At 40.5% G+C, this 26,860-nt stretch overlaps 1 protein-coding gene across 4 annotated transcripts in view; it reads right to left on the minus strand.

Moving 5' to 3' along the window:
- The window catches only part of GRIK4 (glutamate ionotropic receptor kainate type subunit 4), a 787,563-nt gene that overhangs the window by 393,174 nt on the left and 367,529 nt on the right, over positions 1-26,860 (minus strand). The window lies entirely within an intron of this gene.

Consider the following 26,860-nt stretch of genomic DNA (forward strand, 5'->3'; position numbering starts at 1 on the left):
TAACATACAAGTAACTATGTACAAACAAGTTATATACAGATTAAACTGGGGATAATCACCAAAGGAAGGCACAAGCATTAACGAAGCCTGGAAAGGGCTTCTTACAGAAGTTGGGACTTTAGCTAAGAATCCAGGGAAGCCAAAAGGCAGTGATGAGGAGGCACAGTTCCTAGCATGAATTGGGGCTCTTTACAGCCCTCCTTTTTAGAGACAGAAAGAGGTCCTAGGGTGGAATGGTCTTAGTTTTAGAGGGATTCAAGGGAAGCAAGAAAGGCAAAGCAGAACATGACCCTCATAGACACCAAGTTATTTTTATCTAATAACCCCCTTCTGCTGCAGCCTGAGTCTATATCCCCTTGTTCTGGGCTCAGGGAAGATGAAAAACAGCAGTGTGCCAACCTCTATATAGAATCTTATCTCTGATCCTTCCTACCTATATGACCTTGGAAAAGTCACTCTATCTCATCGAAATTCAGTTAATTCATTTTTAAAAAGAAAAGAGGTTGATCTCTAAAGTCCTTGTCAGCTCCACATTCTATGATCCTATGAGCTCAGTTGCCTTTAGAGACTCCAAATCTAACAGCAGCCAAAGGTTTTTCTAAAATGTCTACATCGGAGGGGGCAGCTGGGTAGCTCAGTGGATTGAGAACCAGGCCTAGAAACAGGAGGTCCTAGGTTCAAATCTGGCCTCAGACACTTCCCAGCTGTGTGACCCTGGGCAAGTCACTTGACCCCCATTGCCTACCCTTACCACTCTTCTGCCTTAGAGCCAATCCACAGTATTGACTTGATTCTAAGATGGAAGGTAAGGGTTTAAAAAAAAATGTCTACATGGGAAAAGGGAGAATGTTAAGAGGACTTGATCGATGAACCTGGTCTGGGGATACTTTCTGAAGAAAGAAGAAGGAAGATTTGAGAGAAGGATGTCATGGGGCAAGGCTAGGGGGAAGGAAATTTGCCTTTGAAAGAAATTAGACATTTTAGCACCCACAGCAGAAAGCAAAGACACAGATTTCTTTTCTGGTGTCAAGTGTTGTGTCTAGACAGACACTTAAAGGAGAAAAACCCTGCTGTACTCATTCTATTCAGAATTTTCACATGCAGCTCACCTTGCTGATTTTGTACCTCTTCTCTAAGTTCTTCCTACCCACCTAGATGCCATTTGATTGACATTCTCTTCTCCCACCTCTTTCCCATTAATGATGGTCTTGTTTGAATTCTGGCAACCAAGAGTCATTCATCACTTCAAATAAGTACTTGCTATTTCAGCTTCCTAGACTGATTTGGTTTTCCTAATTATAATCCTTCACATTTGGGAGGGGGGAAGGATTAGGGAGGTCTCTCCATCGCCAAAACTCCTTCCTATCTATGATTTTGTGAAATCAAAGGCAACTTTGTAAGGAAGGAAAGGCAGGAATGGTTATTCTCCATTTACGGATGAGGAAACCTTGAACTTGCCACTTGTAGAGACTTTATCCAAAGTGCTAGTTATACAACTATGGCCAAGTCATCCCTCTCCATTGTAATTTCCTCATCTGTATAATGGGGATAATGATGCCTATACTATCTGCTTCATCTTGATCACAACAATAAAAAGAGATGTGTAAAAAGCAAGTTGCATGCTTCAAAAAGATATATAAATATAAGTTCATATATTTTTTTCCCTTATAGGACTATTATTTGAAAAATACTTTTCAAATCTTAAGGCATAAATATAGAGACCATCTAGGCTGCCCCATCACTATTTTACAAATAATAAAACTGAGTTAATTTTTCTACTGAGTTAGTAGAAAGGCAGATAGGAGGGAAGGAAGTAGAGAGGAAGAGGAAAAGGAGAAAGAGAAAAGCAGGAAAGGCAGGCAGGAACGAAAGAATGAAGGAAAGAAGGAAGATGAGGGAAGAAGGAAGAGGCTAGAGGGAGAGAAAAAGGAACAACCTACCATAATATATGTATAAATATGTATATTCATCTACACATGCACACATATATAGTATGTATGTGTATGTATACCTTTGTATGTATGTATATACAAAATGCATATAGACATATAAAAGCTTTTCTTAAATTAGAGCATATAGCTCCCTTTAAAAAAAAAACTGGGTGAGAAGGAAAGGAAGGAAGACGAAGTGGATAGGATCTTCTAATTTTAACCTCACAGTATCTTCAATATTCAGTAAATAATTTTGGGCACACTGAGAAAGATGCAGTACCAGAAAGAGTCCAAAAGAGCAGGGCTGTCACTACCTGGATGACAATTAAGGTACCACTTTGCAGCTGATTTTTCCTTAAGCTGTTCACTTCTCCATTTATCCCTCCCCAGCCATCCTCCCTCCACCAGCCACACTGTATGCAGAACTTCTCTCCTTCCTTCCTCCCTACCTCCTTCTGGCCCCTGAATTATATTTGAATCAGCCCAGACAGTTGTTCCCCAATGCCTCCCCTCTCTAGGACTGGCTCTCATTAAGGCTGCCATGTCTGTGATGATTGCAGGGCACTTGTCTTCTACTGAAAGGTCACTGAGCTTATCCCAAGTTGGGTCCCAGCAGCCAGAATGACAGGGAGCTGCCACTCCCCCCTCCTTCACACAGGGAAAGATCCCTGAAGCAAACACTGTCCTTCAGCCCTCATCCCTTTCTTGGGTGTCCCTCACCAATTGGACTGATTCCCATGTTCGACCAATGCAAAGAGGCTTTTCCTAGAGGGCCTTAAGGAGCGGAACGAAATCGTAGGGACTGTATCAGTCTAATGGCTATATGCATGTTCTCTCAAGTTCATCATACTCTGGGCAGCCAGCCAGCTAGGCTGTTGCTCTTGTGCCCTCCTTTGGATCTCCCTCCTCTCCTTTATCCCTGTGCTCAGTGGGTACCTGGAAGACTTCTAACAAGCTTACCAACTTCAGGTTGTATAAGTTTAGAATTCCATGTTTCCAACAGCATCAAGAAAAACAACAACAATAAATAATAATAACTAATAACATCTAAACACACTTTCATTGAATCTATAAAAGATGGGCTTGCATACTATTACTTTCATTCAATTGCAGAAATCAATTTTAACCTCTTGCTCAATAATTTACCAAAAATTATTATAGTAAGATGAGATAAAATAGCAATAATAATAATAACAATAATAACCCATAATCATTTCTCTTAAAGGTTTACAAAGTGCTCCCTCATAACAACCCTCTTGAGCACCAAGTACAGTGGTACTATTATTTTCATTTTTATGGGATCAGTCTCAGAGACTTGAAGTCATTTTCCTGTGAACACACAGCATGTAAATAGTTTGACACTATTTTATACCATGCTATGGGACAGTGGAAATAGTCCTGGATTTGGGTTTAAGTCCTAGCTCTACTATTTACTAGCTATGACTAGGGGGCCCTGTGTGTGTTTATTTAAAATAATAACAGTCAATAAAACTTCTGTAACACTTTAAAGATTTATCAGGTGTTTTACAAATATTATCTCATTTTATCCTCACAATAACCCTATAAGAGAGTTATTGTTTTTATATCCATTTTACAGATGAAGAACCTGAGGCTAAAAGTGATTGAGTGACTTACCCCAAGGTCACAATGATAGTAAAGTATCTGAAGTGACATTTGAACTCTGGTCTTCCTGACTCTAAGTCCAGTGTTCTATCCATGACACCATTCAGCTGCCTAGAGGCTTGGATGAACTGCCCGGGAATCGTCTTCTGGTTCCTAGATCTGTGATTCTATGAATCTTTAAAGTCCATGAGCAATCTAAATTTCTGGTTTTTGACTGAAGGATCATAGATTTGTAATTGGAAGGAATATTAGAAGGAGTAGAGTTCAACACTATTTAACCAAAATAGAGTTTCTTGATCAAGGACACATAAATAATAAATGTCAAAACCACCACTGAAATTCAGATTCTCTGGCTTGAAGGACAATCCAGTGTCCTTTTCCTGGCCTTGTCCTTTTGTACCACTTCATCACCATTATTATGGACATAGAAAAGGGACAAAGGAATCCAAATCTCTTTGTATCTTGTAGTCATCATTACCAAGAAAATCCACCACCGATTGGCCAACTCATTAGTAATGAGTTCTTTTGAAACTTGCCAGCCTCATCCTCAAGCAGCAGATATCATCTCTCATTGGTTTCATACCTGAAGCTCTTCTAACTAGGTTAAATATGTCCAGGTTTTTCAGCCTGAAGCTGGATCCTAAAAGTACAAAGTGAGGGACCTACAGAAGTCTAGAGATTCTGCTTCAACTTCCCAATCTCTAGGTAGGAAGAAATTCCTCACCCCTCAATTCTCCATAGCTATAAGGTGATTTGGAAAGAAATGGTGGAGTATGATGAAAAGGATTCTTATGAAAATATTTTTTCCATTTCCTCTCTTCCCACCTCTTTCCCTTCTCCCCTCCCCACTTCCTCCTTTCTTTCTCTGCGTCTCAGTTTTCTCATCTGTGAAATGGTGGGAATGGGTAGGTTAGAAAGCCTCTAAGGTCCCTTGTGGTTCTAAACCTATCTGCCTAACTGCCTTCCAACCACTGTGGTTTGGTACAGGTTAGGGGTAGAGGTAGGGTCAAGAGGGTTGGGATAAATCTGATTTTGAAGTCAGAGGACCTAGGTTCACATATTGGCTCTACAGTTACCTGTATGGCCTTGAATAAGTTACTTTTCCCCTCTGAGGACATTTGTGCCCTTATCCATTTAAAAAAAAAGATAGGAGTAGATGATCTTTCATACCCCTTTCAACTTTGAATCTGTAAATACCAACATTTTGAGGATCCTAAAGTGTTTTTGGAAATTTTCCTTTTCCTTATTCTCCTAAAAAGTCACACTATGGAAAAACAGGAATCTTAGAGGACAAGGTAAAGGAGATGTGGAAGGGAAAAAAGGGAAAGGAAGAAAGAATGAATGGAGTGGAGGTATCTTACAATGAATATAAAATTCAGAATATAATATATTATAGCTGAAGACGATTAAGAAATCATCTAGTCCAGTCTTCCCATCCTATGGCTAAATAAACTAAGGTCCAGAGAAATAAGTTGCCAAAGTCTAGCAAAATCTCAAAGTCAGATCTTGTAATCCCAAACCCTTTCTCTTCATTCATTACACAAGAGCTTCCTCTATTGAGCTGCTCAGCTTTGCATAGTTTTCATCCAGGTCCATTACCTAACCAATGATGACTCCTCCATTGTGCCACTGCCTCCACTTGGTTTACTTGAGCATTTCTTAAAGGTAACATCCACAAATGTTCAGAATTGTGTATGAATACAACATTGCATTCCTCCTTAATACTTTGTACATAGTTGTGGTTGTTTGTCTTTTATTTTTCAAAGAGGACCAAAGATATCACAGTATGATGTCTTGACTGGAATGTTAATTGGGTTTAAGTGAGGCAGAGATGCCCAGAGCTATTGGCCTCAATCTCTCCTCCAGGGTCACTGAAGTCCAGTGGCAAGACAAAAGTCAAGAAGAATGGTAATGGCTTATGATGCAATGGATGACCTTGGTGTCTTTAATATCTGTCCAAATTTTAAGCACTCCACAGAGCCTGCTTCTGCTGCCTTTGTGGCTGTCAGAATGTGCCATTCTCATTCACCCATTCAATTGGGGGAAATCTTAACATGCTTGGGGTAGATGTTCCCTTGACTCACAGATGGATGAATCACTCAAGAAATAAATGAATGAGCCAGGGAGAAATAGCTTATTAAGAACTGTGAATTCTGACCTGAATGGGTGCTAGACTTATCTCTCTCTCTAGGGGACTCAAATCATGAAATGAATTTGAATTCTTGGTTTTTTTGAAGATGGATCTGTGATTCTTGTATTCAGAGGTGTGCTGGTAAATGTTTAACAGCTGGTTCTCAGGAGAGGGGAGAAAAAGGTATACTCTTGACAATTTAAAGTTTAATCCATCACATGAGTCAATGGAGATATGGTTGGGGATGTAGATTCTAAATGATCACCCTAGTATAAATATCAATAATATGGAAATGGGTCTTGATCAATGACACATGTAAAACCCAGTGGAATTGTGTGTTGGCTATGGGGTGGGTGGGAGGAGGGGATGGAAAGAACATGAATCATGTAACCATGGAAAAATTTTCTCAATTAATCAATTAAAATTAAATAAATAAAGAATGTTTAATCTGTATTATTAGCATTTGCTTCATCGCTTTGTTAAATCTAAACAATCAACAAAGCAATATATCAAGTTCTGGTTTATAGGCTTTGCCCATTTCCAAAGTGCAAATGCTCAAACTAAAAATTTAACAATTATCTTGAGAGCCTATACAAACTGGTTCCAGTACTTCCTTGCCTATAGGAGTTCCTTTAGGCTATAGATTTGAGATCCAGCTCTGCCACTTACTGGGTGAGTAACCTTGGGCAATCTATTTCATGCCTCTAAATCCCAATTTGCTCATTTCCAGATTGGGCTGGACTAGGAAGCATCTAAGATCCCTTCTCTTCTAGGTCTGATGATTCTAAAATCCTCATTCGGTACAGTTCTTATTCAATGTCCTTTCTTAAACCCTGTAATGGAAGAAACACACTGCACACATAATAGCCCATTCATTCTTTCATCAAAATTGTTAGGTGTTAGGCAATTGTTAGGCAGGATGGAAGGCAGGAAGATCTGGGTTCAAATTTGACTTCAGATGTTTCCTAGCTGTGTGACCCTGGGCAAGTCATGTAACCCCCATTGCCTAGCCCTTATTGCTCTTCTGCCTTTGAATTGATATTTAAAGATAAGAGTATGAAAAAAAAAGAAAAGAAAAAAATCAGGGACACGAATGGGGTAAGTTAACTTGGGAATACCTTCCTGCATGCCTCTATGTCCTGTTACCCTGGTTTCCTTACTTCTGTTCTTTCTTTCCTAGTCAAATATTCTATTCAATCCTATAGCTGGGTGGGTTGATGTTTTGCTCATAACCAAGAGGATCTAAGAGGCTGGTAATGTTCCTTGGATATCAGAAGAGCCAGAACTAAGATGAAAGCAGCTACTAAGTGATTCCTTCCATAGGTTGAAAGGCCAGAGGACCTGGTTTCTTGTCAGTTCCAGCTCTATCACTGTCTAACTTTATGAGCAAATTACTCATTAACCTTTGGCCTCAATTTCCTTCTCTATAAAAATGAATAGCATGAACCCCTCCTCTGCCCATCTCCCCAAACTACTGTTAAAAGGAATATACAGGAAATTAGATTAACAATAAGAGCAGGTTGGCATAGGGACTAGGAAATTGTCCTTGAAGTCAGGTAGACATATTAAAATACCACCTTTGATACATCCAGTTATGTGATCTTGGACAAATAATTTAATCTCTTAGGGCCGTTAGGCAATGATCTAAGGTTATCCTTTATAAAGATGTACCAGTTTGCAAGAGTGGATCAAGTTATTTATCCAGAACTCTCTATACCAATGAAGTCATAGATCTGCTTTAAAAAAAACAAACTCACACTTAATTATTTAATTGAATAAAAATTATTATTTAAAATTTAATAATCTAGTAATTTAATCATCTTAATGCAAATACAATTATGACCTCTCATGCCTGGATTCTCATTTTGGCTCCTCCTCCTCCTCCTTGCCTTTTTCCCCTTTGACCCAGGTCCATTCTTTCCTAACTGTTAACTCTCTCTTTAGGAAGGGTAGCAACCACATTTCCCTAACCAATGCTTGGACTTTTCCTTAGGCTCCTAATTTCTCTCTTCCCCTCTTGTGCTCCCCCATAAAAGGGTCCTTCCTAATCCATTCCCCTTCACGTGTTAGAATGTAAATTCCTGGAGGGCAGGGATTGTCTTGCTTGCTTGAATTTGTTCCCTTTAGCACATTACTTGGCACATAGTAAGCACTTAAAAATGCTTTACCTATTTATCTATGTATTCATCTATACTCATCTTTAACTTTTTTACAAATAAAATTTTTAATACTGATCATTAGAGAGATCAAACAAATTTCCTATGACCACACAGATAGTTAATGTCACAGTAAGGGTTTCTATCCCCAAATTCAGTTTTTTTATTTCTTTTTTTTTCTTTAAACCTTTACCTTCTGTCTTGGAATCAATACTGTGTATTAGTTCTAAGGCAGAAGAGTGGTAAGGGCTAGGCAATGGGGGTCAAGTGACTTGCCCACGGTCACAGGGCTAGGAAGTATCTGAGGTCAGGTTTGAACCCAGGACCTCCCATCTCTGAGCTTGGCTCACTCTACTGAGCCACCTGGCTGCCCCATCAGTTCTTTTTCCATTGAGCTGTGATGCCTGAACATATAGAACTTAATGCTCTTACCATACTGCTTAGTTCTATGGAAGTAGTTTGTTTCGGGAAAGAGTCAGGAAAAAAACAACTGGAGAAGGAGAAATTATGAAGGTGACTTAGAGGCCTTCGGATTTGTTAAGAATGTATGAGATCAAATTTGGTGAAGAGAAAGAAGAGGGGGATTTGACAACCTGAAGGGGAAGGAGCTAAAGATGAACTAGGGCTGAAGTAAGCTGAAAGGGTTAGGCTCAAGAACAAGAGATGGAAGAACTTAAGAATGAAAAGGATCTAAGGGATAAGAAAAGAAATAGGACTAAAAGAAGACAGACTCAGGCTGAAGGAAGAGGATGAAGTAAAGGACTCAAAGAGGAGAAAGAGCGGGAAGGGAGGAGGAAGAACAGGAAAACAAAGAAGAAGATGAGTGGAAATATAAGGAGAGAGCACATGGTAGAAAAAGCACTGCCTGGCGTCAAAGGACCTAAGTTCAAACCTGCCTACTACTTACTATGCTTATTAACTGTGAAATCTTAGACAAGTCACTTAGCCTCCTTAAGCCTCAGTTTATTTATCTGTAAAATGAGGAGACTGGACTATCAATTTTTAAAGTCCCAGCTCTAGATCTATGATCCCATGGCTCAAGGAGAAGGTAGTTGGTAAGACAAGGTAAGTAACTCAAGTGGGCAAAACTGGTAAGAGAATACTGACATGGAAAGGAATTTGGATGTGACTATCAAGGTCAAAAAAGAATGACAGTTCCAGAATTAATGCCTTGCTGCACCCTCCCCTATTCAAATTAGAGAAGCAAAATTCTAAGCTAGTTTTTCTAACTCCAGGCTCTGCTCTGGCAGCCACAGAAAGGCAACCTTGGTCATCATGGTATTGTAATTCTTCTAGACAAAAGTGACATCATTCATATTCATATGTGGATCTATAGATTCATGGGAAAGGAAAAATGCATGTAGTTTGGCATTCTCTGTCCTCCCTCCTTCCCTCTCCTTTCTTCCTTCTTCCCTCCTTCCCTCTCTCTTCTCCCTATCTCTTTCTTCTCCCTCCCTCTCTCTCCTCTCTCTCTCTTCTTCTCTGTCCTCCCTCCTTCCCTCTCCTTCCTTCCCCTTCCATCCCTCTTTCTTCTGTCTCTCTCTCCTTCTCTGTCTCTCTTTCTCTTGTCTCTCTCTTTCTCTCTTCTTCCCTCCCTTCCCCTCTCTCCCTCCCCTCCCTCTTTCTTCTGTCTCTTTCTCTCCTCTGCCTCTCTTTCTTGGTCTCTCTCCTTCTGTCTCTCCCCCTCTCCCCTCCTCCTCTCTCTTGCCTCTATCTCTCTGTCTGTCTGTCTCCACCCTTCAGCCTCTTCCTCTTCTCTCTCTTTCAGTCCGGCCTTTCTGACTCTGGCTCTCTTCTTCTCTCCCATCTATGGCCCAGGAGATGGAGCACCTCTGAGTCTCAGCCCGGGCCAGGACCTCACAGCAGGGTTTCCTTTCACAGACTTGGCCAGCCCATTAAAAAAGTTAGGACGGAGGAGTTAAATGCCTTTGCCCTGTTCTTCCCTAGCTCATTCCGGTTGCAGCTGCTGGAGTTAACACCGTTGCCCTTAAAATGAAATAACTCTCTCTTGTTTACCTGTGTCTCTATTGCTGCTCTTAATATTTAATGTCTCTGGAGTAAGGCCTGCTTCCCCACATAACAAGCCCTGGTGCAGTATTAATCAGAGGCCCCGGCTGGGCGCTTTGCAGCTTCCTGGGCTCAGCTGGGGCTGCCCCAGGCTACGAGGAGAGTCAGGCTGGGAGGCTGCCCCGCCTCCAATAGAGCCTGGCTGCGAGACCCTCCCGGCTGGCTTCAGAGGCTGGCCTCCTCCCGGAGCAGCTGGGGAACCTCAGTTTGTTTATTTATCTCCCTCCTCCTTCTATGGGCCTTGGGCAAGGAGGCCTCAGGCTCACAAACACATTTAAAATAATACAAATCATTAACATTTAAAATGGAAACTGGTTACCATTCAGTCAGCCTGGAGGCCCGCTCCAGTGAGCAGAGAGGAAGGCTGGAGCAGTGCGGATCCAATAGAGGAAGGATGGGGAGAGGACAAAGTTGTTTTTTTTTAAGTGATAACACATGTAAAACCCGTGGAATTGTTGGTCAGCTGTGGGAATGGGGAGGGAAGAGGGGAGAGAGAGAACAGGAATCATGGAACCATGGGAAAATACTAAAAAAATTTTTTTAATTAAAAAAAAATTAAAATTAAAACAAAGTTTAAAATATTTAAAAAGAAAATAAATTCTAATCTGTCTTAAAGTCAGTTCTGTGTATTGGAGCAGCAAGGACTAGGCAGAGGAGGTTAAGTGATTTGTCCTGGGTCATACAATGAGGATGTTTCTGATTTCTGATTTGAACCAAGGACCTCCCATTAGGCCTGGTTCTTAATACACTGAGCCAACTAGCTGCCCCCTAAGGACCATGAAGTTTAAAAGATATAGGTGCCCACAGCAAGCTCGGTGGTGTGAAGATTGGATTTAGCTATCTCCGGATTGTAACAATGAAGATACTTAGTCTAACAAAATCAGGAATATCTTCATTGTTACAATCAGGAGATAGCTAAATCCGATCTTCACAATGATACAGTGGTTAGAGCACTGGCCCTGGAGTAGTGAAAGACCTGGGGTCAAATCCCATCTCAGATACTTGCTAATTGTGTGGTCCTGGGTTAAGTCACTTAAACTGTGTTTACCTCAGTTTCCTCCACTGAAACTGGGGATATTAATAGCACCAACTTCCCTGGGAGACTTAACTGAGATAGTATTTGTAAAGAGCTTCCTTAGAAGAGTGCCTAATGAACAATTAGTGTTTGCTGTTATTCAATTTCCTATTGAGTCTAACTCTTTGTGACCCCATTTCAGGTTTTCTTGGCAAAGGGGCTGTGGAGTGATTTACCATCTCCTTCTCCAGCTCATGTTGCAGATGAGTAAATGGAGGTAAACAGGGTTAAATGACTTGCCCAGGGTCACACAGCTAGTAAGTGTCTGAAGCAGTATTTGAACACAGGAAGATGGATCATTCCCTATCTACTGCCCTACCTAGCTGCATATAGTTGGTGCTTCATAAATGCTTATTTTCTTCCAGAGTGGTACTCAGATGCTTAGATGCTTGTGCAAATAAGCCTCAATTTGGAGCCTCAGTTCCCTCATCTAGAATATGAGATAATATATAGATTATCTACCTCACTACACTATTGAAAGGGTCAAACAGAGTAATGTATGCAATGTGCTTTGAAAGTCTTAATTATGCTGTGTAAATATTAACTATTATTGTAGGGACTGAACCTGTGCTTTCATAGCCATAGGAAATTAATTCACAGATTATAAAGATCCTACTACCAATGAAGATCAGCATCTTCATGGCAACTAATAGTCTTAGAAAGTAGCTTAGAGAAGAGGATCAAACTCAAATTGAAATGAGGCTACTAAATTATAGCTAAGAAATCCTACAAGCTGCAGATTAAGTTTTAAAATGAAAGATTATTTATATCTTATTGTCTTTTTATTTATTTTGCTAGAAATTTCCCAATCATGTCAATCTGATCAGTAGTGTTATAGACCACATTTCCATCATCATCATCATCATCATCATCATCATCATCTTCTTCTTCTTCTTCTTCTTCTTCTTCTTCTTCTTCTCCTTCTCCTTCTCCTTCTTCTTCTTCTTCTCCTTCTCCTTCTCCTTCTTCTTCTTCATCTACCACTAAGTTCCTTCATGTTCCCTGTGTTCTAGGCAAACTGGGACCACTTGGAGTTCCCTAAAAATGCCCAGTTCTTATCTGACTCCATGTCTTAGCTCAGGCTGTTTCCTTTCTCTAGAATGCTGCCCTCCCTGACCCCCCACCCCCGCAAAGTTCTGTCTCAATTGCTATGTCCTTCTCTGATTGTCCTACCCAGAGCCAAAATGATCTCACCTTCCTTCAAACCCTTGCAGAACTTAGTTTGCCTTTCACTTGGTGTGATGTGCTCACTTTGGCACGAGTTCTAGCTTAAAATAGAGTTATTGATGTATCAAATGCCACATGTCCCCTCACACGCAAGCTTTTGCAGGCACTATACCAAATCATATTTTTCTCCTGGTCCCCCATGTTGTTTCACACAGCGCCTTGTACTTTGGAGTTGTTCACTATGCTGTATGATTGAATGAATGATTGAATAATTCAAAAGATGTGGTTTGGAGTTGAGGGGAGGGAGGCTTCCCTTTAGTTGATTCACACAGTCACCACAGAGTCACAGGATGAGAAGGATCCTCTATGACAAGATAGCAAATGCAAAAAAGAAAAAAAAAGAAAATCCTTTGCCCATGTAGAATCTTTGGGGAAAATAAGGATCTTAAAGCATTTTGCCTATGTATTTGGGGTTGAGTGATCATTCTACTATTTAAAAATTTTTTTCTTAACCCAGTGGAATCGTGCATCGGCTATGGGGGAGGGGGAAAGAAAATGATCTTTGTCTCCAATGAATAATGTTTTGAAATGACCAAATAAAATATTGTTTAAAATTTTTTTTCTTTATTTTATTCCAGCATTTACTAACTTTTTAAGTGAAAAAAAAAAACCTGTGGGATATGGAATGGGGAGGGTATTGTTGGAAAAAATAATGGCAGAATCTATGGCTAGACTCAGGTGTCATAACTCCCAACTCAAGACACTTGAGACCCAGATCATTTTGCCATATGCTAAGGATGGTATCCTCAAAGGAGAACATGGATCAGATAATGCAGGGACTAAGAGAATTCCTCCTACATCTTATTTAACATAATCTGGATCTGGGAAACAATAATGAATGAATTGATGGATGTACAGATGGATATATGGATGGGTGGATGGATGAATTAATTAATCAATTAATGAATCCAGAGAAGAGTTTTTCTTCCTAGAGAGAAGACAAAACCCCTGGAAAAAACCATCCCTTGAATTGAGAGCCAGGAGATCTGGTTTCTGTCCAAACTATCTTTTTGACCTTGGATAGGTCACATAACCCCTCCATGCCAAATGGAGATCCTCAAGTCACAGAATGTTAGAGATCATCTAGTCCCACTTGATTATTTTGTTGAAACTACTTGACCAAACTACCTTCCAGGGGTTTGTCAGAATAAAATGAGCCACATGAAATGTTCCCTACTTTCAGATTCTGGATGCAGTTGACATTCAGTTTCCTGGTCCCTGAGGCAGCTTTAACCCTAACCCTTACCTTTTGTTGACAGCTTCTGTTCCTATTGTCTGCTGACAGCCTAGAGCCCTGGAAGACCTTTCTTGTTCAAAAATTAGTAGATGTTAAAAGTGTGTTAACCCTTCAGTTAGGCTTGAGAATCTGATGGAGCACTGAAGAAAAGAGAGCCTTGGAGAAGTAGGCAATCTTTCAAAGGATTCTGTCAGGGACAAATATTCCTACGTCTGCCTGTCTTGGGTAAGCTATCCTCAAGGAACTTACAATCCAATACAAAAAATAAGATACAATTATAATGCTTCCTAGAACAAGAGAATGCACATTGAGAGTGAAAGCATCATGCCAGAGATTACTCAAAAGTGAGTTTCATGTAATAGGAAACATTTGAATTAGGCATGTAGGAAGGACAGGTAGGACAGGTATAGAAGTATTTCTCAGTCCATTTTTTTTCTTAACCTATTTTAAGGTAGTATTATAATTTTTTATTAAAACCCTTTCAGTCTTAGAATCAGTGCTAAATATTGGTTCTAAGGCAGAAAAAGAGTGGTAAGGGCTAGGCAATGGAGTTTAAGTGACTTGCCCAAGGTCACACAGCTAGGATGTGTCTGAGGCCTCATTTGAACCCAGGACCACCTGTCTGTAGGTCTGACTCTCAATCCACTGAGTCACCTAGCTTCCCCCGTTTCTAAGGTATTATTAAGGCAATCATCATATATTCCAAAGTGAGGAAGTGAGCAGAACCTGAAATGCCCTTGAAATCAGATACTTATTATAGACTCTTAGGACTAGAAGGAGAGGCAGCAGAACAGTAAAAGACCCTTGAATTTGTGGCTAAAGGATTTGAAGTTGGATTCCAAGCTCTATTTATGTAGCAAGTCCAATGTGTGGAAGAAGAGAAAAAGCACTGGCCCCAGAAACAAAGGAACTGTGTTCAAATACCACCTTTGTTTTTCCTTCCTCTAAAATTTTGGGCATATCATCTAAGCTTCCTAGAATTTAGACCCTCTAGGTGTCTCAGTGGGTCAAGTGCCAGTCTTGAAGACAGGAAGACTCATCTTTCTGAGTTCGAATTCTGCCTCAGACACTTACCAGCCATGTAAGTCTGGGTAAGTCATTTAACTCTGTTTGCCTCAGTTTCCTCATCTGTAAAATGAGCTGGAAAAGGAAATGAGACACTACTCCAGGATTTTTGCCAAGAAAACCCAAATCAAGGCACAAAGAATCATACAGCACTGAGAAGGACTGAACCACAACAAAAGACCTGTTTTCCTCATCTGTAAAAGGAAAGGTCTAGACTGCATTGGAGGTCTTTTACTGTCCTAGATCTAGAGTCTCAGGGGTGTCTTATCCCCTCCAGACTTCAGTTCTCATCTGAAAGCTGAGAAAGTAATGATCTCTAGGTGATTTATAGAGAAATTTCCACCTCTACATCTTCAAGCCTGTGTCCTTAGGAAGCAACTCCTTCCAGCTGCTCATTTTTCAGAGGAGAAAGGCAAGACACAGAGAGAAGCAATGACTTGGCCAAAGTCTTGTAGTTAATGAGCAGCCTAGCCAAGACTCCAACCCAAGTGTGCTGGCTCTAAGGCTGGCAGGTCTTCACAAGGTGGCACAATTAAAGATGTTATATTAACGATGTAAGGTGATCCCTATCCCCTACCTTGAAATTACTTTTTATTCATTTCATGCACATCTTATATTACTTATTGCTGCACTTGTTTCCTACCAGCCTCAGTTCAGTGTGAGTTCCTTGAAGGCAACAATTATTTAATCTTGGTGTGAATAATCACTATCATAATAACAACCAGATTTATAGGTACCTGCTACATGCCAGGCACTGCCCTTAAACCCTTTACAAGTAGGATCTCACTTGACCCTAACAACAACCCTGAGAAGTTGATGAGAGTGTTATCTCCATTTTACAGTTGGGGAAAGTGAGGCAAACAGAGGCTAGCTGATTTGCCCAGAATCACACAGCTAGTAAGCTAGTTTGAGGCTAATTTTGAACTCAGATCTCTAGTCTCTATTCCCTGAAATTCCTAGCCATCTTTGTATCCTCAGATTCTCTCACAAGTGCCTGGCTCATAGCAAGTACAAAACAAATGATTGTTGAATGGAATTTGAATTAAGGTATCATAAAAGGTAAACATCATACACCAATGAGAAGTTTGTAGAAATGACAGTTTTTCCCTAATACAACTATAGTACAGTAGACAGAACACTGATACTAGAATTAGGAAGACATGAGTCAAATCCTGCCTCCCACATTTATTAGCTATGAGACCTGTGGCAAGTCAGTTGATATCCATTTGTCTACCTCCATGTTTTCATCTGTAAAATGGAGATAATAATAGCACCTACTTCTCAGGGTTATTTTCAGGATCAAATGTTTATTTGTAAATAACTTTTTAAATTTGAAATATATAAATGTTGAAAAGATTTAAATGATAATAATGAAGAAGAAATAAAATAATATTTATAAAATATAAAAATATATAAATGCTAGCTATTATTATTACTATTACTTATTTAAGATCATCTTTTCTTTTTTTTTTTTAAATATATTTTATTTGATCATTTCCAAGCATTATTCGTTAAAGACATAGATCATTTTCTTTTCCTCCCCCCCACCCCCCATAGCCGACGCGTAAGTCCACTGGGCATTAGATGTTTTCTTGATTTGAACCCATTGCTTTGTTGATAGTATTTGCATTAGAGTGTTCATTTAAGGTCTATCCTCTGTCATGTCCCCTCAACCTCTGTATTCAGGCAGTTGCTTTTTCTCGGTGTTTCCACTCCCATAGTTTATCCTTTGCTTATGAATGGTGTTTTTTTTTCTCCTGGATCCCTGAAAGTTGTTCAGGGACATTACACCGCCCCTAATGGAGAAGTCCATTACGTTCGATTATACCACAGTGTATTAGTCTCTGTGTACAATGTTCTCCTGGTTCTGCTCCTCTCGCTCTGCATCACTTCCTGGAGGTTGTTCCAGTCTCCATGGAACTTCTCCACTTTATTATTCCTTTGAGCACAATAGTATTCCATCACCAACATATACCACAGTTTGTTCAGCCATTCCCCAATTGATGGGCATCCCCTCGTTTTCCAGTTTTGGGCCACCACAAAGAGCGCAGCTATGAATATTTTTGTACAAGTCTTTGTGTCCATTATCTCTTTGGGGTACAGACCCAGCAGTGCTATGGCTGGGTCAAAGGGTAGATATTCTTTTGTCGCCCTTTGGGCATAGTTCCAAATTGCCCTCCAGAATGGTTGGATCAGTTCACAACTCCACCAGCAATGAATTAATGTCCCTACTTTGCCACATCCCCTCCAGCATTCATTACTTTCCTTTGCTGTTATGTTAGCCAATCTGCTAGGTGTGAGGTGATACCTCAGAGTTGTTTTGATTTGCATCTCTCTGATTATAAGAGATGTAGAACACTTCTTCATGTGCTTGTTAATAGTTTTGATTTCTTTATCTGAGAACTGCCTATCCATGTCCCTTGCCCATTTATCAATTGGAGAATGGCTTGATTTTTTGTACAATTGATTTAGCTCATTATAAATATGAGTAATTAAACCTTTGTCAGAGGTTTCTATGAAGATTTTTTCCCAATTTGTTGTTTCCCTTCTGATTTTAGTTATATTGGTTTTGTTTGTACAAAAGCTTTTTAGTTTGATGTAGTCAAAATTATTTATTTTACATTTTGTGATTCTTTCTATATCTTGCTTGGTTTTAAAGCCTTTCCCCTCCCAAAGGTCTGACATGTATACTATTCTGTGTTTACCCAATTTACTTATGGTTTCCTTCTTTATGTTTAAGTCACTCACCCATTTTGAATTTATCTTGGTGTAGGGTGTGAGGTGTTGATCTATTCCTAGTCTCTCCCACACTGTCTTCCAATTTTCCCAGCAGTTTTTATCGAATAGTGGATTTTTGTCCCAAAAGCTGGGATCTTTGGGTTTATCGTATACTGTCTTGCTGAGGTCGTTTTCCCCCAGTCTATTCCACTGATCTTCCTTTCTGTTTCTTAGCCAGTACCAAATTGTTTTGATGACTGCTGCTTTGTAATATAGTTTGAGGTCTGGGACTGCAAGGCCCCCATCATATGTGTTTTTTTTCATTATTTCCCTGGATATCCTTGATCTTTTGTTCTTCCAAATGAACTTTGTTATGGTTTTTTCTAAATCAGTGAAGAAGTATTTTGGTAGTTCAATGGGTATGGCACTAAATAGATAAATAAGTTTGGGTAGGATGGTCATTTTTATTATATTGGCTCGTCCTATCCATGAGCAGTTAATGTTTTTCCAATTGTTCAAGTCTAGTTTTAGTTGTGTGGCGAGTGTTTTGTAGTTGTGTTCATATAGTTCCTGTGTTTGTCTTGGGAGATAGATTCCTAGGTATTTTATTTTGTCTAAGGTGATTTTGAATGGGATTTCTCTTTCTAGTTCTTGCTGAGCTGTGTTGGAGATATATAGAAAAGCTGATGATTTATGTGGGTTTATTTTGTATCCTGCAACTTTGCTAAAGTTGTTGATTATTTCAATTAGCTTTTTGGTTGAATCTCTAGGATTCTTTAAGTAGACCATCATGTCATCCGCAAAGAGTGATAACTTGGTCTCCTCCTTGCCTATTCTGATGCCTTCAATTTCTTTATCTTCTCTAATTGCTACTGCTAGTGTTTCTAGTACAATGTCAAATAGTAGAGGTGATAATGGGCATCCTTGTTTCACTCCTGATCTTATTGGGAATGCATCTAGTTTATCCCCATTGCAGATGATATTAGCTGTTGGTTTTAGATATATACTGTTTATTATTTTTAGGAATGACCCTTCTATTCCTATGCTTTCTAGTGTTTTTAATAGGAATGGGTGTTGTATTTTATCAAAGGCTTTTTCTGCATCTATTGAGATAATCATGTGGTTCTTGCTAGTTTGCTTGTTGATGTGGTCAATTATGTGGATGGTTTTCCTAATGTTGAACCAGCCCTGCATCCCTGGTATGAATCCTACTTGATCATGGTGAATGATCCTTCTGATCACTTGCTGGAGTCTTTTTGCTAGTATCCTATTTAAGATTTTTGCATCTATATTCATTAGGGAGATTGGCCTATAGTTTTCTTTCTCTGTTTTTGACCTGCCTGGTTTTGGAATCAGTACCATGTTTGTGTCGTAAAAGGAGTTTGGTAGAACTCCCTCTTTGCTTATTATGTCAAATAGTTTGTATAGTATTGGGGTTAACTGTTCTCTGAATGTTTGATAGAATTCACAGGTGAATCCATCAGGCCCTGGGGATTTTTTCTTAGGAAGTTCTTTGATGGCTTGATGGATTTCAATTTCTGATATGGGATTATTTAAGAATTCTATTTCCTCTTCTGTTAGTCTAGGCAGTTTGTATTTTTGTATATATTCATCCATTTCTCCTAAATTGGTGTATTTATTGCCATATAATTGGGCAAAGTAATTTCTAATGATTGCCTTAATTTCCTCCTCATTGGAGGTGCTGTCCCCCTTTTCATCTTTAATGCTGTGAATTTGCTTTTCTTCCTTCCTTTTTTTAATTAGATTGACCAGTACTTTGTCTATTTTGTTTGTTTTTTCAAAGTACCAGCTTCTTGTCTTATTTATTAAATCAATAGTTCTATCACTTTCGATTTTATTAATTTCTCCCTTAATTTTTAGGATTTCTAATTTGGTTTTCTGCTGGGGGTTTTTAATTTGATCGCTTTCGAGTTTTTTCAATTGCATTTCCAATTGATTGATCTCTGCTCTCCCTTGTTTGTTAATATGAGCTTTCAGGGATATGAATTTGCCTCTGATTACCGCTTTGGCTGCATCCCAAAAGGTTTGAAAGGATGTTTCGCCATTGTCATTTTCCTTGATGAAATTATTAATTGTTTCTATGATTTCTTCTTTAGCTAAACGGTTTTGGAGTATCATATTGTTTAATTTCCAATTGGTTTTAGATTTGGTTTTCCATGTACCATTACTAATCATTATTTTTATTGCCTTGTGATCTGAGAAGGCTGCATTCATTATTTCTGCTTTTTTGCATTTGTGTGCTATGTTTCTGTGACCTAATGTATGGTCAATTTTTGTGAATGTGCCATGTGGTGCTGAGAAGAAGGTGTATTCCTTTTTATCCCTATTTATTTTTCTCCATATGTCTATTAATTCTAATTTTTCTAAGATTTCATTCACTTCTTTTACCTCTTTCTTATTTATTTTTTGATTTGATTTATCTAAATTTGATAATGGTTGGTTTAAGTCTCCCACTAGTATGGTTTTATTGTCTATTTCTTCCTTCAATTCTCCTAGTTTCTCCATTAGAAATTTGGGTGCTATATTATTTGGTGCATACATGTTGATTAATGATATTTCCTCATTGTCTAGAGTCCCTTTTAACAAAATATAATTACCTTCCCTATCTCTTTTGATCAGGTCTATTTTTGCATTGGCTTTATCAGATATCATGATTACCACTCCTGCCTTCTTTCTATCAGTTGAGGCCCAGAAGGTCTTACTCCATCCTTTAATTCTGACCTTGTGGGTGTCAACCCGCCTCATGTGTGTTTCTTGAAGACAACATATGGTAGGGTTTTGGATTCTAATCCATTCAGCTATTCGTCTACGTTTTATGGGTGAGTTCATCCCATTCACGTTCAAAGTTATGATTGTCATTTGTGGACTCCCTGGCATTTTGATTGCCTTCCCTAATTCTAACCTTTTCTTCTTCGGCTCTACCTTTTAGTCCAGTGATTTACTTTGAATCAGTCCCCCTTGTCCCCTCCCTTGATGTTTCCCTTTTTAGTCCCTCCCTTTTTGTTCCCTCCCCCTCCCCCCTCTCTTTCCCTCCCTTTTTGTTCTCCCTCTCCCCCTCCCCCCCTTGGTTTTCCCTTCTCCTTACCCTTGTTGGGTAAGATAGAATTCAAGATCCCAATGGATCTGGATGTTTTTCCCTCTCAGAGTTGATTTCCCTGAGATTGAGGTTTAAGTAACCCCCCCCCCCTCTTCCTCTCCTTCTTATAGGAGTTTTCTTCCCCTCCCCTTCCCATGTGAATCTTTGTGTGAGAACCATTATTCTATTTGGTCTTTCTTTACCCCCTATTTATACATTACATTTTCCCCACATATTAGTATACATAGGTTGATATAAATGTAGTCCTTATAGAAGAGAGTTTGAGTAAAAGAAGATAACATTTTTCCCCTTTCCTTAATATTTACCTTTTCAGGTATTCCTTGCTCTTTGTTTTTCGGTATCAAACTTTCCACAGAGCTCTGGTCTTTTCTTTGCAAAAAGTTGGAAGTCTTCTATTTTGTTGAATGCCCATACTTTCCCTTGGAAGTATATAGTCAGTTTTGCTGGGTAGCTGATTCTTGGTTGGAGACCCAGCTCTCTTGCCTTTCTGAAGATCATGTTCCATGCCTTACGATCATTCAGAGTAGAACTTGCAAGGTCTTGTGTGACCCTGATTGGCATTCCTTTATATCTAAATTGTCTTTTTCTGGCTTCCTGTAGGATTTTTTCTTTTGTTTGATAGCTTTGGAATTTGGCAATTACATTCCTGGGAGTTGTCTTTTGGGGGTTTAGTGTAGAAGGTGTTCTGTGAGCTCTGTCAGTGGATGTATTGCCCCCTTGTTCTAGAATCTCTGGGCAATTTTCTTTGATTATATCTTGTATCACCATGTCCAGTTTGGTGTTTATTTCTGGCTTTTCTGGGAGTCCAATTATTCTTAAATTTTCTCTTCTCCCCCTGTTTTCCAGATCTATCACCTTGTCGGTGAGATATTTTATGTTCTCTTCTAATTTCTTGGTGTTTTGGCTTTGCTTTATTAGTTCTTGCTTTAAAGCCTGGTTTTCTTTTACAGTTTGGTCAAACTGGTTTTGTAGATGCGTGAATTTCTTTTGCATCATTTCCCACTTTTCCTCCCAGAGGGCTTCCATCTTTTTGGTCCTTTCTGATTCAAATTCTTCATGTGTTTGTGGAGAGTTTCTATTTCCTTTGGAAGATTTTGGAGAATTTTCTTGTATATCTTCTTCTATCTGCTCTGTATTTTGTATTTTGGCTCCATAGAATGTGTCCAGAGTCGCCCCTTTCTTCTTATTTTTCTTGGTATTTTGGGGCTTCTGTGCTTCTGTAGAGTTTGTCATCTCTGAACGTGGAGGATTGGCTTTTCTTGTCTTTGTCTAGTGATCAGAGGCTTTAGTCCTGGGCAGATGTTGGTTCTATGAGCGTTCCCTGGGTTAAACTGAATATGCCTCACTGGAACTGGAATGGAAGGGTCGGACCACGAGGCCACACTCTCCCCCTGGCTCGATTTCCGGAAGTTGCCTTCAGAATCCCTGGCCGTGAGGCTGTTTCGTCGGCCTGCGGGGGGATGGGCTGCCGCTTCCACAAGCTCCGAGAGCACAGACTTTCACTGAGACTTGGATAGCAGGATCCAGCCCGTGAGGCTGTCTTCCCGGCCCTGAGGGTTGCTGTTGTTTTGACCAGCTCTCTGCAGCGGAGGCCCCAGGCAGTAACTTTCACCCGGACCGACCGGCTCTCTGCAGCGGAAGCCCCAGGCAGTAACTTTCACCCGGACTGGGACTTGGGTAGAAGACCCTGAGGGTTGTTGTTCCTCAGACCCTGCTCTCTGAGCCCGGGGCGGCTGCCGCTTCCGGGAGCCTTGGACTCTGCGCTCCTACCCCTGAGGTCCGAGGGATCTCGGGTTCTGGCTTTTAAGGGGAGCCGTACCTTTTGAACCGGGTCCAGGTCCAGGAGGAGGGTTCCCAGGGTCTGTGCTGTTGATCGTTTTGAATTTCGGCGCCTTAGGAGCTTCTAGTTTGAGATCGGTCGGGAAGGGTTTTCCGGAGATCTGAACTTCAGCTTTCTCTAAGCCGCCATCTTAACCGGACAAGATCATCTTTTCAATGAAGATTTTGGCATCCACAGATGATCTTTATTTGCAAAACCTTAGAGGGCAGGGCAGCTACATGGCTGAATGGATTGAAAGCCAGATCTAGAAATGGGAGGTCCTGGGTTCAAATTTGACCTCAGACACTTCCTATCTGTGACCTTGGGCAAATCACTTAATCCCAATTGTCTAAACCTTACCACTCTTCTGTCTTGGAACTGATTAGGGTCTGTTCTAAAACTGAGAGTAAGGATTTCTTTATTTCTTTAAAAAACAAAAACAAAAACTCCTGAAGGGACCTGGGAGATGGGAAGGACCAAGGAGGCACAGTTCCATTTTCATATAAGATGGTTCTTGGCTGGGCATCCCAGTCTTAGTGTATGGGCAGGACCTGAGATGATCCTGAGAATTCCCAAATGTGTGGGCTACAAGAGTGGGTGTGAGCCTGGCAGCAGACAGTCTCCCAGTCTCCCTCCCCAGCAATGCTTCAGCAATACTGGCAGGGAGCTGGGTGACTTGTGGTAGCTCTCCCAACAGAACACAAATAAGCCACCCACAGCATTTGCCACAGCTGGGTGGCAAATATAGCCTTGGTGGAGCGTAGCCATGACTGAAAGGGAGGGAGGTGAGGAGGACGGAGACAGAAGAGAGTTGTCTGTGGGTGACATTTGTTACTCCCCTGAGATCAGGGCTCAGGGGTCAGAGGGCTAAGGAAGGGATTCTGCTGGCACTGCCCCACACAGGAGAGGGTCACTGAAGGCTGCTCGTGTCTGAATCTGTTTTTCAGCTCAACACCAGCTAAGGACAATTAACCTTTGAAGGGGCAGCCAGATTCCTGGAACAGGCAGCTACCTCAGTCCTCTAAAGCCATTCCATCTTCTCCTGGGTCATCGCCCTGGATGCAGATCTGTTCCAGCCTCTACACGTTCAAAAGGGGAAGAACCTGCACCAGCCAATTTGCCAGCTGCCTGGGCTAGACCTTCTGACCTTAGACCCTGTCCTTCCCCTGCCTGGCTCTTGGACGAGGAGATATTTTTGTTCTCCCCTGCAGATGCCAGTTATTCATTAGTGGTTTCTGTTGAGCTGAGCCAAAGACAGAGAAGATTTGGGAACAGGGGTGGGAGGAGGGAATGAACAAAAGGAATCCCGTTGTTGTTCAGTTAATCATGTCCAACTCTTTGTGACCCCATTTCAGGTTTTCTTGTCAAAGACATTAGAGGGGTTTGCCATTCCTGATCTGACTCATTTTATAGATGAGGAAACTGAGGCAGACAGGCTTTAGTGACTTGCCCAAGGCCACATAGCTAGAAAGTGTCTGCAGGCAATTTGAACTCAGGAATAGGAATCTTCTGACCCCAGGCCCAGTGCTCTGCACTGTGCCACCCAGGTGCCCAAGAAGACTTCTGGGTCCCCTCTTTAGAAAGGATGCAGGGTGGGATAGCAAAAATGACAATGGACTTTGAATAATAAAGCCCGAGTTCAAGTTTTCCTTTACCACCTTTAGCTATATGACCTTGGTCAAGTCACTATAATTCCAAGTCTTGGTTTCCTTATTTGCAAAATGAAAGGCAATGTGAGATAATAGAAAGAGTCAGACTCAGAGTTGGAAGACTTGGTTTGGAATCATAGTTATGATAACTTTCTATCAGTATGACCTTAGGCAAGTCTCCTCCCCTCTCTAGTTCTCTATTTCTTCTACTGGTACTAGATTAGGGAGTATCCAAAGATCCGTTTATCTCTTAAATCTTTAATCTGATGAAGTCCTGCTAATGCACAATCTATTGTGAGGACTAAATAAGGCCATAAAATCATAGAATTCCGAGTTGGGAGGGGCCTGAGAAGCTGTCTAGCCCAATCCCCTCATTTTACAGATGAAGAAATTGAGGCAAAGAAGTTAAGTGACTTGCTCAAGATTGAACAGCTAATAAGTAGTGGAGCTGGTATCTGAACTCAGGTGCCCTGATTACAAATCTGGCACATTTCTCTGTCAGTGTACCCCACTAACCACCACAGGATGTATGAACACTGTTTAAATCCAAATTCAAATTCAAGGTATAACAGTAACAATAAGAAAATGAAGGCAGAAGAGGAAAAGAAGGAGGAGGAGGAGAAGGAAGCAGAGAAGAAGAAGGAGATAGAAGGAGGAAAAGAAGAAGAAGAAGAAGAAGAAGAAGAAGAAGAAGAAGAAGAAGAAGAAGAAGAAGAAGAAGAAGAAGAAGAAGAAGAAGAAGAAGAAGAAGAAGAAAAATTTACATAGTGATTTAAAGTTTAAGATTAAAGAGGAGGAAGAGGAAGAAGAATTTATATAGCAATTTAAGGTTAACAAAGTGCTTTTACCAATATTTCAGTCACTTAACCTCCATTGCCTAGCCCTTACCACTCTTCTGCCTTGGAACCAATACACAGTATTGATTCTAGGATTTAAAAAACCCAAAGCACTCTTCCTGCCCTTGGGGAGATTATAATTATATATTACACATTGCTCACCCAGCATGTGAAGACTGCTTTGGCTGAACAGACGGAAGAAACCAATAAGAAGGTTCAACGGCTGAGAGTGCTTAGGGCGTGTTGGAGCACGAAGGACAACACGGCCATCCAATGCAGCTAAGGAAGTCTCCAGGTGTAATGAGTTTTCGTGCCACTGGATCCAGGCTTCCAACACCGAGAGAGTGGGACTGTCTCTGTGCATCGGCTTTTCCACTTAAATCTCCTTCACGCACGAGTATCTTTGTGCACACTCATCTATACACCATAGATGAAAATGCACAAAGACAATCGTCATCTTTGGTTACCGAGAGACTACTACTATACTATTACACATAATATTTTTGATAATTAATGATATTATTTGTAATCAAAAGTTCTAATTAAATGATTCGTTATTTGGATATATATATATATATATATATATACACACATATATATATACATATATTTTAATGGCATCATGTCCAATACAAATTTTTTCTAATACAATCTCCTTGAGGGCAGGAAGAGTGCTTTCGTATCCCTCCTGTATCCCCAGCACTGGGTCCAGTGCTTTGCAGAAGGTAAGCACTTAATAAATGTTTACTCAATTGGATTAAATTGGATTAACAAAGACAGGGAAAAAGCCAGCTTGTGGAGGGTCTTAAATGCCAAGATAAATAGTTTTCCCTATGGAGCAAGTTATACAACTAACTATAACACAGAACAGATAAACTCGTAAGAGAAGTAATGATAACTGACATTTATAGAGTGCTCCAAGGTCTGTAAGGTGCTGTACACACATCTTCTTTGATTCTTACAAGAACCTCATGAGTCATGTGTTGTTATTATTATGCCCATTTTATAGATGGAAAACCTGAGGGTAAGTGACTTGCCCTGGAGTCATCTAGCTTATAAGTGTCTGAGATATTATTACAAATATGAATAATACAGAAATAGGTTTTGAGTAATAAGACACGTAGAAACCAGAATTGCTTGGAATTGCTTGTCAGCTCCAGGAAGGGGGAAGGAAAGAACATGAATCATGGAATCATGGAAAAATATTCTAAAAATGAATACAATTTTTTTTTAATTACGTGGCTGAGATAGCATTTGAGTTTAATTCTTTCTGACCCCAACCCAAAGACTTTCTCGAGAGTTTAGAGGGCAGAAAGATGAAGGATGGGGTATAAGAAAGATGGCTTCCTAAAGGATGTAGCATTTGGGGATGGGGGAGTCAGTTACAGCCTAAGCAAAAACCCTGGTGTGCTGAGGTCATGGCCAGTGGTCCAGCACCTCTGCTTGGGGGACTTAGAATTGTTTATTCCTTCCGAGGTTCCTGACACACTGTCAGACCTTAGCAATGCAGTGTAACTGTCAGAGCCTGGTGTGTTAACATGGCCATTTGTAGTAAACAAGCAATGAGTTCATGGAGAACAAGGCTACTGAGGCATGTGCACCCTTCGGACCTGAGAAAAGTCAGGGCTGCAGCTCTGGGGGGAGGCTGGCGGCTGAGGGCAAGGATCTGCAAGCTGGCAGGCTGTGGTACCCAGAGGATGGTGCTCAATGGAAGCCTCAGGGCTTTTGCTGAGCTTCCACTCGAGTGAGTGCCCATCGGGGAGACACACAGGGACCTAGTGTCCCATGCTCTTACCTCTCTTGTTGAATGTCTGGAGATCTTTAATAATAATGTTATTGTCGGTCTAGAGCTGGAAGGGACCTCAGTGACGTCTAGTCCAGCCAGCTCCTTTCACAAACAGGGACACTGAGGTCAAGAAAGATGAAGGGCATCAGTCAACCTATCAAAATGTTTATAGCAGCCTTTTTTTGGGATAGTAAAAGATTGGAAAGAAAGTAGAAGCCCATAGAATAGAAGATGCTGAAACAAATTATGGTACATCAATCTAATGGACTATCATTATGTTACAAGAAATGATGGGCATCCAGGTGGTGGAGTGGATAGAGCATCAGGCCTGGAGTCATGAAGACCTAAGCTCAAATTCAGCTGTCACCCTGGCCTAATCACTTAATCCTGTTTGCCTCAGTTTCCTCATATGGAAAATGAGC

The sequence above is a fragment of the Monodelphis domestica genome, chromosome 4, assembly GCF_027887165.1.
Source record: "Monodelphis domestica isolate mMonDom1 chromosome 4, mMonDom1.pri, whole genome shotgun sequence".
NCBI lineage: Eukaryota > Metazoa > Chordata > Mammalia > Didelphimorphia > Didelphidae > Monodelphis > Monodelphis domestica.